Raw genomic sequence first — 15531 nt, forward strand, 5'->3', positions numbered from 1 at the left:
GTGATAGGGTCCTTTCTAATGGTAGTCGGCAGGGGTTCAGACAGAAGAATAGACTGTGCTTCTATTGTGGAGACGCTTCTCATAACATCTCTGTCTGCCCTAAACGTGAAAGGAGATTTGCTACTTCTGTTACTGTGGGTTCTTTGCAACCAGTTTCTTTTGTCTGTCACATTGATTTGCTCATTGTCTTCCTTTTCTGCATTTGCCTTTGTGGACTCAGGGGCAGCGCTCAATTTGATGGATTTTGGGTTTGCTAGGGATTGTGGTTTCCCCATGGTTCCTTTGCAAACTCCTATTCCTTTAAGGGGTATTGATGCTACCCCTTTGGCAGAACATAAACCCCAATTTTGGACCCAGGTGCCTATGAGAGTTGCACCAGCGCATTAGGAAACTTGTACATTTTTAGTATTGCATAATCTACAGGATACCTTGGTACTGGGATTTCCGTGGTTGCAGACCCATAATCCGGTTCTTGACTGGAGATCCTTGTCGGTAGCTAGTTGGGGTTGTCAAGGTGTGAATCAGGACCTCTCCGTGTCATCCACGTCTGCTCAGGCAGTTGATGTTCTGGCCTTCTTGTCTGATTTCCGTGATGTATTTAATGACCAGGAATCTGATTCTCTGCCCCCACACCGGGACTGTGACTGTGCCATTGAGTTGGTGCCCGGTTGTAAATTTCCCAAGGGGCGGATTTTCAACTTGTCTGTGCCCGAACATGATGCCATGCGGTCATACATCAGGGAATCATTGGAGAAGGGGCACATTCGGCCCTCATCTTCTCCTTTGGGTGCTGGCTTCTTCTTCGTTGCTAAGAAGGATGGTTCGTTGAGGCCTTGTATTGATTACCGTCTTCTTAATAAAATTACATTTAAATATCAATACCCCTTGCCTCTGATGTCTGATCTGTTCTCTAGAGTGAAGAGTGCCAAATGGTTTACGAAACTGGATCTCAAGGGTGCGTATAATCTCATCCGTATTAAGGAGGGTGATGAATGGAAGACGGCTTTTAATACTCCTGAGGGGCATTTTGAGTACCTAGTGATGCCTTTTGGGCTCACTAATGCACCCTCCGTCTTTCAGGCCTTCATGAATGATATTTTTCGGGACCTTATTGGTAAATTTTTGATTGTGTATTTGGATGACATCTTGATTTTTTCTGATGATTGGGACTCTCATGTTGGGCAAGTACGGGATGTTTTTCAGATACTTAAGGATATTGCACTGTACGTTAAGAGGTCAAAGTGCCTCTTTGGGGTGCAAAGGATTTCCTTTTTGGGCATCATCCTGTCTCCCTCCGCTATCGAAATGGACCCGGTTAAGGTTCAGGCTATTTACGACTGGGTGCAACCGACTTCTCTAAAATCCCTGCAGCGGTTTTTGGGGTTTGCTAATTTTTACTGTAAATTTATAGCCAATTTTTCTGCCATTGTCAAACCTCTGACAGATTTTACAAAGAAGGGAGCTGATTCTGAGCATTGGACCCCTGAGGCTATTGTGGCCTTCCAGGAGCTTAAAAGGCAATTCACTTCTGCCCCAGTTCTGCAGCAACCTGATGTGTCTCACCCATTTCAAGTTGAGATCGATGCCTCAGAGATCGGAGCAGGTGCTGTTCTGTCTCAACGAGACGCTACTTTGGGTAAACTTAAGCCCTGTGCCTTTTTCTCTCGGAAGTTTGCTCCTTCTGAACGGAATTATGATGTGGGGAACCAGGAATTATTGGCTATGAAGTGGGCATTTGAAGAGTGGAGGCATTGGTTGGAGGGGGCTAGGCATCAAGTTGTGGTGCTTACGGACCACAAGAATCTCATCTATCTGGAATCGACCAAGAGGTTGAATCCTCGGCAGGCCAAGTGGGCTTTGTTTTTTACCCGGTTTAATTTTGTGGTCTCTTTTTTACCGGGCACCAAGAATGTTAAGGCGGATGCCCTTTCCAGGAGTTTCTGCGCTGACTCTTTGGAGGTTGTCGAACTGTCTACTATCCTGAATGATGGTGTAGTTTTCTCGGCTATTTCGCCTGATCTGCGGTTGGCACTGGCGGAATTTCAGGGGGATAAACCTGAGAGATGTCCTACAGGGAATCTGTTTGTCCCAGACCAATGGAGAGACCAAGTTGTCTCTGAGGTTCATTGCTTTGTTTTGGCGGGTCATCCTGGCATTTTTGGTACTCGGGATCTTGTACGACGCTCTTTTTGGTGGCCTTCCCTGTCCCGAGATGTCCGTCATTTTGTGCAGTCGTGTAGAGTTTGTTCTAGGTCCAAGCCCTGTTGTTCACGTTCTAGTGGGCTATTATTGCCTTTGCCTGTACCTAAGAAACCTTAGACGCACATCTCTATGGATTTTATTTCAGAGCTTCCCGTCTCTCAGAAAATGACTGTGATTTGGGTGATCTGTGACAGATTCTCCAAGATGGTCCACTTGATTCCTCTATCTAAGTTGCTGTCTTCATCAGAGTTGGTGCCTTTGTTTTTCCAACATGTTGTTCGTTTGCATGGTATTCCCGAAAACATTGTTTCTGACAGAGGGGTGCAGTTTGTATCCAGGTTTTGGAGGATTTTTTGCTCCAAATTGGGTGTTCAGCTGTCTTTCTCCTCGGCGTTTCATCCTCAGACCAACGGTCAGACTGAAAGGGCTAACCAGACCCTGGAGACCTATTTACGGTGTTTTGTTTCTACGGATCAGGATGACTGGGTTTCGTTTTTGCCTTTGGCTGAATTTGCCCTTAACAATAGAGCTAGCTCTACCACGTTGGTGTCCCCCTTTTTCTGCAATTTTGGGTATCACCCTAGGTTCCTCTCAGGGCAGCTTGAGGCATCTGACTGTCCGGGGGTGGATTCGGTGGTCAACAGAATGCAGCAGATTTGGGGGCAGGTAGTGGATAAATTGTTTCAGTCCCAAGAAACTGCCCAAAAGTTTGCCAACCGGCGTCGAACTGTTGGTCCCCGGTTTAAAGTATGGGACATGGTGTGGTTGTCCTCTAAAAATATTCCTATGAGAGTTCCGTCTCCTAAATTTGAGCCCAGATTTATTGGACCTTATAAGATTTCGGAGATTATTAACCCTGTATCTTTCCATTTGACTCTGCCAGCGTCATTTAAGATTCACAATGTCTTCCATAAGTCCTTGTTGAAGAAACATGTGGAGCAGTTCCTGCAGCAATGCCTCCTGACCCTGTTTTGGTACAAGGGGATCTGGAGTATGAGGTTGAAAAAATTCTGGATTCCCGTCGCAGTAGGCGTCAGCTTCAGTACCTTGAGAAATGGAAGGGTTATGGGCAGGAGGATAACTCTTGGGTTGTGGCTTCTGACATTCATGCGGACAGGTTGGTTCGCGCCTTCCATCATGCACATCCCGAGCGACCCGGTGCCGTGGGTGAGGGTTCGGTGACCCCTCCTCAAGGGGGGGATACTGTTGTGAATATTAGTTATGTTTTGGCTGCTGGGAGGCTCCCTCTGGTGGCCAGGAATGGTTTGGACTTGGACAAGGTGTGTTGTGCAGTAGGTGTTTCCTTTGCTAACTCTCTGCTTATTTAAATCCTGGTCTTATTGCAGGCTGTTGCCGGATGTCAGTTGTTCTTTGTATCTCCAGCCTGCTTAATCCTGCTCTACACCACACCTACTCCAGATAAGTGCTTGCTCTTTATTTATTGTCTGGTTCTTTTGTTTATCTGGGTTTGTCATTTGCTGTGGTTGGTTTCAGTTTATTTGCTTACAGGGATTTTCCCTCTTAGTGGATTGTTGAGGAACTCCCTGCAGTTCTGTGTGGAGTATAGCTCCTTTGGGTCCATGTGTTTGTGGCTTGTTGACTTTGTTATAATTCTTGTTTTCTGTTCATTGGTATGACAAAGGCACCTGGTATAGGACGGAGTTCAGATCGTGTGATCTGAGGGCCTTTTTGTACTATCAGGAAGTTGGTATTTTGCAGGGTTTTTCTCTGGCCACCATCAGTCCCTTTCCTGTCCTTTCCTATTTTAGTCAGCGGGGGCCTCACCTTTTGCTAATCCTGACATCTACCTGTGTATTGTGTTTTTCCTATATCACCGCAGTCCTTGAATGTGGGGGGCTAGCTATTCTTGTCTATTTCTGAGGCAGAGAGCTATTCATCTTTCCTACCTTTAGGATAGTTAGTTCTCCGGCTGGGTTCGCGGTGCACAGGATGTTAGTTCACCCCTCGGCTACTTCTAGTTTTGATGGTTAGTAAGGGGATGGTGGCCAGATTAGTTGCCAATGCTCTTGTTACCTTTTGCCAATGATTTGTGGTGGTTTTCCATGGTTCCGGATCATAACAGGTGGCGCTGCGCTAGAGTTTGTCTCCTTTCCTGGAGAGACAATTTGAATATTCCCCAAAGGGGCGTGGCAGCTATAAGTCCCCTTACTTTACTGGCAGCCAGACTGGCTGGCAAAGTCTCCTTAAGGAGAATAGTGTTCCCCCATGGTCCACACAAAGCTTCTCATGAGCCAGATCAGACACCCCATAATTTGCACTAATGAGTGGCAAGCACCCCGAAAAACTGTGTCTGCAAATTGCGATTCTGTTCTGGCTTATTTATCCTAGGTCATATGCAAAGGATTGTTAAAAATCCACATTTGACTTTTAGGATCGCTACTTCCAATAGGTGGCCCTGCGCTAGAGTTTGTCTCCTTTTCTGGAGAGACAATTTGAACTTTCTAGACTTGGAAATCAATAGGGATGGATTTAAATTAAGCGCAAATTTATATTGTAAGCCGACTGTAACAAATTCTCTCTTATCATTCCAAAGTTTCCATCTGCTACATACTCGTAAAGGAGTGCCCACGAGTCAATTTCTCAGGATCAGATGAAATTGTACGACAGATGACGACTTTAGAACAGAGGCAGGTGCCCTAACCAAAAGATTGAAGAAATGTGGATACCCCAAACGGGTGATGTCCCATGCCTACTAACGTGCTAGAGGTTGCTCCCTAGATTAATTACTGGTTCCAGCTTCACGTGTCCAGGATAACCAGATAATTATATCTTTTCTTGGGGACTCAGTATTTCAAACTATATTGTATTTATTATAGAATCATATACACTTTATGAGATAGATGGCTGCTTTGTTTTTAAATGATTTTATTCGTTCACTTGTGTTTTGTATGTTCTGGAAAAAAAAATGTTTTATACTTTTTCATATTTATTGGTGTGCACGTTTCTATTGAGGCTTTTTCCTCTTTATCTCTCATATTTCATCTCATATCTTTCAGGCTCATATTATTTCTGAACCACCTAGCTCTGTATTATCAGCCTGACCTATGAGTTGCCAGCAGCTCCTTTACCATCATGGAGCATGGTGGAACCCGACTGGCAATTGAGATATTCCCCACCTTTATCCTAATCCGCCAATCCCCCCGTAACACATATCATCCTAAATTTACCACTACTACAAAGTACAATATGTCACAAAAAACATTCTCAGAATCACTTCACCCATTAAAGCATTCCAGAGTTTCCACATAAAGTGACATGGTCAGAATGGTAAAATTTTGCTTGGTCAGGATGGTTAAAACAGCCTAGATGGTGAAGGGGTTAAAATGCAATTGTTTTTTAAATTTCTAAACAAAGATCCCATTGCTATTCCCATAAAATGGATTCTATTTGGAAGGCTAGGTACACAGTTATTCATTATTAAAAAAAAAACAACCTGCTGCTATTTACCATAAAGGGATATCATATTTGTACAATCAGTTGTCTAAAGTCTATTGTTTCTACTTTGCACATTACCTGTGTATAGCACCAGCACAACAGATGTCTGCCACTAAAAAGTGATTCTTTTTCAATAATTTTTACATATTTAAAAGGTAAAAATTCTGGTTACCATTCAATAGCCAAAGTCATAAGTAGAGTTGAGCGCGGTTCGTGGTTCGTGGTTCTCCAGTTCGCGGCTCGAGTGATTTTGGGGCCTGTTCTAGATCGAACTAGAACTCGAGCTTTTTGCAAAAGCTCGATAGTTCTAGAAACGTTCGAGAACGGTTCTAGCAGCCAAAAAACAGCTAAATCCTAGCTTGGTTTCTGCTGTAATAGTGTAAGTCACTCTGTGAATCAAACTATTATGACATTTCAGTGTATAGTGTGCGTGAACAGCGCCTTCAGATCACTGCTGTTTCTATAATGGCGATCGCCTTTTTTTTTTTTTTTTCTTGTCTTCCTTCCCTAAGCGCGCGCGTCTTGTGGGGCGGGCCAGCATGTCAGCCAATCACAGACACACACACACCTAAGTGGACTTTGAGCCAGAGAAGCAACGGCATGTGTGATAGGATGTCCATGTCACATGTCCCTGCATTATAAAACCGGACATTTTCCTCCAGGACGCCATTATCTGCCTTCTGCGTCTTTGGTGTCAGACATCAGTGTCGCAGCTCCGTCCTCCTGAGTCCTATAGCCGATACAGCTGTATGCGCTGCATACACAGCGTTAGACAGCTTAGGGAGAGCACATTCTAGCAGTCCTTTTAAGGGCTCAAAGCGGCAGGGTCAGAGAGCCATAAGTGACAGGTCCTGCAAACAGCAACAGCGTCTGTGTAGCCCAGGTCAGGGATTTCCTCCCTGCATTTCACCATTAGGAGGGAATAGAAAGGCAGGCTTCCATTCCTCTACCCAGAGCACCACAATCCTGCCACTGTACCCTCTTGTCCTCTGCACACTCCAACTCATTCTAAGTAAGCCATTATACTAGCAAACATTCAGTGTACCTAGTGGCATCCTAAACGTGGCTATTGGACTTTGCTATAGTCCCACTAGTGCAAAGACATTAGCAGAGCACATCTGCCTGCATTGCACACTCCAAGTTTTTTAAACTAAGCAATTTTACTAGCAAACACTCAGTGTACCTAGTGGCATCCTATACGTGGCTATTGGACTTTGCTATAGTCCCACTAGTGCAAAGACATTTGCAGAGCACGTCTGCCTGCATTGCACACTACAACTTTTTTAAACTAAGCAATTTTACTAGCAAACACTCAGTGTACCTAGTGGCATCCTATACGTGGCTATTGGACTTTGCTATAGTCCCACTAGTGCAAAGACATTTGCAGAGCACGTCTGCCTGCATTGCACACTACAACTTTTTTAAACTAAGCAATTTTACTAGCAAACACTCAGTGTACCTAGTGGCATCCTATACGTGGCTATTGGACTTTGCTATAGTCCCACTAGTGCCAAGACATTTGCAGAGCACATCTGCCTGCGTTGCACACTCCAACTAATTATAACGAAGCCATTATACTAGCAAACACTCAGTGTACCTAGTGGCATCCTATACGTGGCTATTGGACTTTGCTATAGTCCCACTAGTGCAAAGACATTTGCAGAGCACGTCTGCCTGCATTGCACACTACAACTTTTTTAAACTAATCAATTTTACTAGCAAACACTCAGTGTACCTAGTGGCATCCTAAACGTGGCTATTGGACTTTGCTATAGTCCCACTAGTGCAAAGACATTAGCAGAGCACATCTGCCTGCATTGCACACTCCAAGTTTTTTAAACTAAGCAATTTTACTAGCAAACACTCAGTGTACCTAGTGGCATCCTATACGTGGCTATTGGACTTTGCTATAGTCCCACTAGTGCAAAGACATTTGCAGAGCACGTCTGCCTGCATTGCACACTACAACTTTTTTAAACTAATCAATTTTACTAGCAAACACTCAGTGTACCTAGTGGCATCCTAAACGTGGCTATTGGACTTTGCTATAGTCCCACTAGTGCAAAGACATTAGCAGAGCACATCTGCCTGCATTGCACACTCCAAGTTTTTTAAACTAAGCAATTTTACTAGCAAACACTCAGTGTACCTAGTGGCATCCTATACGTGGCTATTGGACTTTGCTATAGTCCCACTAGTGCAAAGACATTTGCAGAGCACGTCTGCCTGCATTGCACACTACAACTTTTTTAAACTAAGCAATTTTACTAGCAAACACTCAGTGTACCTAGTGGCATCCTATACGTGGCTATTGGACTTTGCTATAGTCCCACTAGTGCCAAGACATTTGCAGAGCGCATCTGCCTGCGTTGCACACTCCAACTAATTATAACGAAGCCATTATACTAGCAAACACTCAGTGTACCTAGTGGCATCCTATACGTGGCTATTGGACTTTTGTCAATTCACAGTATTGGAACGTTATTTGCATGACATCTGCCTGCATTGCACACTCAAACTTTTTTAAACTCAGCCATTATACTAGCAAACACTCACTGTACCTAGTTGTATCCTAAACGTGGCTATTGTACTTTTGTCAATTCACAGTATTGGAAAGTTATTAGCAGCACGTCTGCCTGCATTGCACACTCTAACTTTTTTAAACTCAGCCATTATACTAGCAAACACTCACTGTACCTAGTTGTATCCTAAACGTGGCTATTGTACTTTTGTCAATTCACAGTATTGGAACGTTATTTGCAGGACATCTGCCTGCATTGCACACTCAAACTTTTTTAAACTCAGCCATTATACTAGCAAACACTCACTGTACCTAGTTGTATCCTAAACGTGGCTATTGTACTTTTGTCAATTCACAGTATTGGAACGTTATTTGCAGCACGTCTGCCTGCCTTGCACACTCAAACTTTTTTAAACTCAGCCATTATACTAGCAAACACTCACTGTACCTAGTTGTATCCTAAACGTGGCTATTGGACTTTTGTCAATTCACAGTATTGGAACGTTATTTGCAGCACGTCTGCCTGCCTTGCACACTCAAACTTTTTTAAACTCAGCCATTATACTAGCAAACACTCACTGTACCTAGTTGTATCCTAAACGTGGCTATTGTACTTTTGTCAATTCACAGTATTGGAACGTTTTTTGCAGGACATCTGCCTGCATTGCACACTCAAACTTTTTTAAACTCAGCCATTATACTAGCAAACACTCACTGTACCTAGTTGTATCCTAAACGTGGCTATTGTACTTTTGTCAATTCACAGTATTGGAACGTTATTTGCAGGACGTCTGCCTGCATTGCACACTCAAACTTTTTTAAACTCAGCCATTATACTAGCAAACACTCACTGTACCTAGTTGTATCCTAAACGTGGCTATTGTACTTTTGTCAATTCACAGTATTGGAACGTTATTTGCAGCACGTCTGCCTGCCTTGCACACTCAAACTTTTTTAAACTCAGCCATTATACTAGCAAACACTCACTGTACCTAGTTGTATCCTAAACGTGGCTATTGTACTTTTGTCAATTCACAGTATTGGAACGTTATTTGCAGCACGTCTGCCTGCATTGCACACTCAAACTTTTTTAAACTCAGCCATTATACTAGCAAACACTCACTGTACCTAGTTGTATCCTAAACGTGGCTATTGTACTTTTGTCAATTCACAGTATTGGAACGTTATTTGCAGCACGTCTGCCTGCATTGCACACTCAAACTTTTTTAAACTCAGCCATTATACTAGCAAACACTCACTGTACCTAGTTGTATCCTAAACGTGGCTATTGTACTTTTGTCAATTCACAGTATTGGAACGTTATTTGCAGCACGTCTGCCTGCCTTGCACACTCAAACTTTTTTAAACTCAGCCATTATACTAGCAAACACTCACTGTACCTAGTTGTATCCTAAACGTGGCTATTGTACTTTTGTCAATTCACAGTATTGGAACGTTATTAGCAGCACGTCTGCCTGCATTGCACACTCAAACTTTTTTAAACTCAGCCATTATACTAGCAAACACTCGGTGTACCTAGTTGTATCCTAAACGTGGCTATTGTACTTTTGTCAATTCACAGTATTAGAACGTTATTTGCAGGACGTCTGCCTGCATTGCACACTCAAACTTTTTTAAACTCAGCCATTATACTAGCAAACACTCACTGTACCTAGTTGTATCCTAAACGTGGCTATTGTACTTTTGTCAATTCACACTACTGCAAATCTATGTGCAGCACCTCTGCATGACAACCTCGTGCTCTGTTTTTAATAAGCTATAATGATAGCACAAAATACTGCCATTTTGTGGCATCATAGAACTGGCTGTTGTATTCCATTAGTGCCCCACTGGTGACAAGCTATTTCTAGCACCTCTACATCACACCCTCATGCACATTTTGCTACGCTAATGTTATAGCAAACTCATGGAATTCATTGCTGCATTTCATAATTCGGAGGGATAGAAAGTCAGGCTTCCTTTAGCTTTTCCTTCTGTTCATAGACAGCATCTCCAAAACAAATTTCCCCTCCACGTCTAAGTGTGGAGAGGCAGCTAGTGCGCATGCGTGTGCCGATGTACCCCAGCTGCAGCCTAATTACAGTGTTTCGCCTAGTGAGTATGCTCAGCCTGACTGTGCCATTCCTGACGCTAAGTTTTCATTTCGGGATACAGCGCATGCTCCCACACTAAGTGTGAAAAGCCTCTTTGCACAGGTGCTTGCATTCCGTGCCGGGTATAAGTCCTGTTTTGGGCATAGACACCATGCTAAAGCTGATAGTCTTTTTTCAGAGACTGTATTTAATGCTACTGAGCATGCTCAGGCACTTCCTGCATCAGAGACTAGGTCCGGTAATGAACTCTTTGGCCCTGGCCCTGATGTGGGGGTCCCATATAGACCACAGGGCATCAGGTGTCCTCCCAAATGGCTTGCAGAGGCCCACACCTATGACTTGTCACCGCATTATTGATGCTCAGACGATGACTGGTGAGGTGTTTGGGTCATGGCAGCCATGAGGTCATCATTGAAGTTGCGTTTCCAAATAGGACGCAAGTTATGCCACTCATGACGTGTCACTCTACTTTTGTCTCCAGGAGGTGCATTGTGGTTCACCCTGGTTTGGGGCGGACCCAGGTTATAAAAGGGGCTGGAGCCAACAAGGAGGTGCGCAGTCTTCTATTATGCTCCGAAAGAGCACACCTCCATGTGTTGAACCCATTGCGGCTTTAGGCCAGAGGTAGGCAGGGATCGGGTGGTGGATGCAGGCCACCACCACAGTTGGTAACGCAGAACGGTTAAGACCAGCTCCTGTCCTAACAGTCCTGCTTGTGCAGCCCAGTGGCATTAACAGGCCTGCTGCTGCTGATGCGCCTGCTGTCCACAGGTGTGGCCCCTACGCACACGGTCAGCGTACTCAATGGCCCCTGTGTTGTTAACAGGGAGTTCCTGGGCTGGGTGGGCATGTGGACCCTGTGACGCTAACAGGGCTCACAGTCTCCAGATCCGAATGGCGTCTAACTCGGTTCAGGCTACTATTAGTTTCATAGCCACACAGCTCTGTATCCTCCACCAAACCTTCAAGTTGCCAACCTCTCCTTTTCCAACTGGGAGCACGGTGGACACTGACTGCTGATGGGGATATATACCTTTCTCTTTCTTTTCTTATTAATTTTCGTTATATAGCGGTCACAGATTATATACCACTTTATCCAAATCTGCCAGTCCCACTGTAACAGATGTTGTTTCTTCAGCAAATGTTACAGTTGCTTAACCACCAAATCCACGGACCAAAACTTTTTTCCCCTTTCCAACACACCTGTTCCCCTTTCCAACAGCATCTGTCCTTTTTCAACTCATTTTGGGATATGACCAAAAGTGCAACTGTGCAGGGACACCGTACTCAACGCCATCTCAGCACAGCAGCCATCCCTCGGTCCCTCCGATGTGGACAAGTAAAAGACCATTTCCTCCTATCCATGACAAAGCGTTGAGATTCACTCTGTGCAGCACTGGTGTTTAGTGGACAAGTAGATCTAAGATTGCGTACCACATTCTGCAGATACTCCTGTATACGTGCGTCTATTTCTATGGCAGGAATTAGTTCGCCAAATTTTGTCTTGTACCGGGGATCTAACAGTGTGGCAACCCAGTATTCAGGATTAGTTCAAATTCATACAATCCGAGGGTCATGTAGGTAGTGCAGCAAGAAGGCGCTCATGTGTCTTGTGCATCCAGGAGGACCAAGTCCTTGGTGTGTTGGTGGCAGAGAGGTGAGAATCGTGCATCCTTCCTCTGCCCTCTCCCCCCAACCTCGCACAACCGAAATGTGAGCAAGCTCTCACTCATCTGCTGAGTCTTCCATGCCCATCGCCAGTTCGTCCTCCATTTCTTCATGGGCTCCTGCACTTTCATCAACACTTTTTGCTGATACTATGCGCCCTTGTTAATCCCTCTCCCTCACCATGACTGCCGCATAGGTGCCGCTGACCATCTGGACCTCGTAGATCTTGTTATCCCTTCCGCATATGACTCATCCTGTACTTCCTCCCCTTCCTCTTGTCCCAACACCTGACTCCGAATAATAATTACAGTGTGCTCCATCATGTAGATGACCAGAATTGTCACGCTGAGAATGACATTGCCAGTGCTAAACATCTTCGTCGACATTTCAAAACTGTGTAGCAGGGTGCATAGGTCCTTGATCTGACACCACTCCAGCAGCGTGATCTGCACCACCTCTGGATCAAGTTATCCCAGGCTATATGTCTTACCGTATTTCAGCAGGGCTCTGCGGTGCTGCCACACACGCTGCAACATGTGCAGATTCCAATTCCTGCGTGTCGAAACATCGCATTTACGGCGTTTAACTGCCAGACCCTAAGACTTCCGGAGTGATGAAAGTTGTTGAGCTGCTGTGTGCGCACGATGGAAGTGAGCACATAGCGAGCGTGCCCGCTGCACAAGGCCATGTAGGCCGTGATGGTGTTTTAAAAATTGCTGGCGAATTCGGTTCAACACATGAGCCCTAAAAGGCACGTGTGTCACATTGCCCTGAGGATGGCCCGCAGCCAGGTTTGCATCATTGCCGCACACGGCTGTTAAGTCACCAACGGAGTCCGCTCCGTCAATTTGTACTCCGGTCGCCAGGTGACAACGTGTTCCTTTCATGAATAGTGCTGATGATGGGAGAGTAGTCGATGCCAGCGGCGCAGGTGGACGCAGGTTATGCTCACCCACTGGGCTGCATTACCTTGACAGATGCAGAATCTCTGGCTGAATGTAGCTGGTGGGTATCTCACAGATGAAATACCATCATTCAGCTACAACCAATGGGAAGACACCACACCCTTTTTTATGCCCATCCTGTCTGCAGACCACTGCCAGACATAGCTATGAACTTCTGGTTAATTTTACCCCCAGTTCAGTTTTATGATTTTGTGTGCTTGTTACCTGACTACTTTTCCTGCTTGCTGTTTATGTACCTTGTTGGCCGATACGCATTTCACCTCTGCTTGTTTTCTGATTCTTTCCTGGCCGTCCCATTCTGTTCCTGTTCCTCAATTAATGTTTTGACCCTGCCTGACTACTATTCTCTGTAATAGCGGTGTGACTCACATTTCCCATACATTTCAAAGTAAAACTTTGACCGCCTGATGGCATTGAGCTCTGCTGCCAGCATAGTAAGGAGGTGTGTGGTAGTCCTTGTGCGCAGTTGCAAGGAAGGGTGGCCTGACCACACAGGGTTTGCGCCAAGGTAGAGGACCCACACGAGGTTGAAGAGGCAGAAGCAGTGTATTAACTTCTACATACAGAACAAGGATTGAAACAACTCGTGGGGACGGCAAGACTTGTACAGCAGACCCTTCTCCATCTCTCACCATAGTTTGCCAGTGCCCAGTCAGTGACATGTAATGACCCTGTCTATGCTTACTGGTCCAAGTATCTGTGTTGAAATGCACCCTGTCGCACACAGATTTTCTCAAGGAAGTGGTGATGTTGTGTGCGACATGCTGGTGTAGCGCGGGCATGCTTTTCTTGGAGAAGCAGTGGTGATTGGGCATCTGGTACTGGGGCACAGCGACAGACATAAGGTCTGTAAAATCCTGTGTGTCCACTACGCGTAAAGGCAGCATTTCGGTAGCCAACAGCTTACAGAGGGATAGAGTCAACCACTTAGCTTTGTCATGGGTCGCAGTAAGTGGCCTTTTATTTGACCACATCTGAGGGACAGAGATCTGGCTGCTGTCTGTAGACGGTGTTGAGTAGGGTGTCCCTGGAAAAATGCAGGTTTGTGAGAAAAGTGCAGGCGGAGACATGATGTTGCCTTCATCTTGCCTTCAGATCTGTTCATCTTGTATCATTTTTAAAAAACACAGCAAGCAAGGGTTACTCCAAGCGGAGTCTACCTTTTTTCCCCAAATTGGGCACACAGACACCCCATCAGTGGCAGGACTTGTGCCCTAGTTGCAAACAGGATGTTTTGATTTGCATCAAGCACATTCCAAATCCACAAGCATTTACTCTCCCCAGGATGACACAGGGGTAGTAAATTCCTTCTGGATCCATGACTTGTTCATTTTGATGAACGTCAGTCTGTCCACATTGTCACTGGACAGACGCGTGCGCTTATCTGTCAGCACACACCCAGCAGCACTGAAGACACGTTCAGAGACAACGCTGGCAGCTGGACACGACAAAATCTTCAAGGCGTAACTGGAGAGCTCTTGACATTTTTCTAGATTTGAAGCACAAAAGGAGCAAGGCTCCATTTGCAAAGTCATTGCATCGATGTTCATTTGGAGATACTCCTGTATCATCCTCTCCATCCGTTGACTATGTGACACACTTGATGTCTCTGGTGGCCTTGCAAAGGAAGGTCTAAAAAAATTATGAAAAGATTCCATAAAATTGCTGTTACCAGCACCAGATACGGTCCTACTGGTACGGGTAGACTGTTGAAGATGACGAGGCCGTCCCATGTTTGTCAAGTTACAACTGGGAGAATCACTCCCTTCACCTGCACGGTTGTTTGGTGGAAAAGCCGAGCTAAGATCGAGTAACAGCTTCTGCTGATACTCCTGCATACGTGCGTCCCTTTCTATGGGTGGAATTATGTCACAAAATTTGGACTTGTCCCGGGGATCTAATAGTGTGGCAAGCCAGTAGTCATCATCACTTCTAATTTTGACAATACGAGGGTCATGTTGGAGGTAGTGCAACAAGAAGGCACTCATGTGTCTTGCGCAGCCATGCGGACCAAGTCCACGCTGTGTTTGTGGCATAGAGGTGCTAACCGTTCTTTCTTCCTCTGTCATCTCCCCCCAACCTCTTTCAACTTAAATTTGACCAAGGTCCCCCTCATCAGCTGAGTCTTCCATGTCCATGGACAGTTCGTCCTCCATATCTTCATGTCCTCCTGCACCTTCCTCAACATCTCGCCTGCTACCATGCGCCCTTGTTGATCCCTGTCCCCCATGGTCCCATGCCTGCCGCGTTGGTGATGATGAACGTCTGGACCTTGGTGATGTTGTTGTGTCTTGCGCATATGAATCCTCCTGTAGTTCCTCCCCTTCCTGTTGTTCCACCCCCTGACTCCGAATAGTGTTTAGCGTGTGCTCCAGCATGTAAATGACTGTAATTGTCATGCTGATAATGGCATTGTCAGCGCTAAACATATTCGTCGCCATGTCGAAACTGGGCAGAAGGGTGCATAGGTCCGTGATCTGAGATCACTCCATCAGGGTGATCTGCCCCACCTCTGCATCTCGTTGGCCCAGGCTATACGTCATGACGTATTGCACCAGGGCTCTGCGGTGCTGCCACAGTCGCTGTAACATGTGGAGAGTTGAAT

Source organism: Anomaloglossus baeobatrachus, chromosome 12, assembly GCF_048569485.1.
Source record: "Anomaloglossus baeobatrachus isolate aAnoBae1 chromosome 12, aAnoBae1.hap1, whole genome shotgun sequence".
Lineage (NCBI taxonomy): Eukaryota > Metazoa > Chordata > Amphibia > Anura > Aromobatidae > Anomaloglossus > Anomaloglossus baeobatrachus.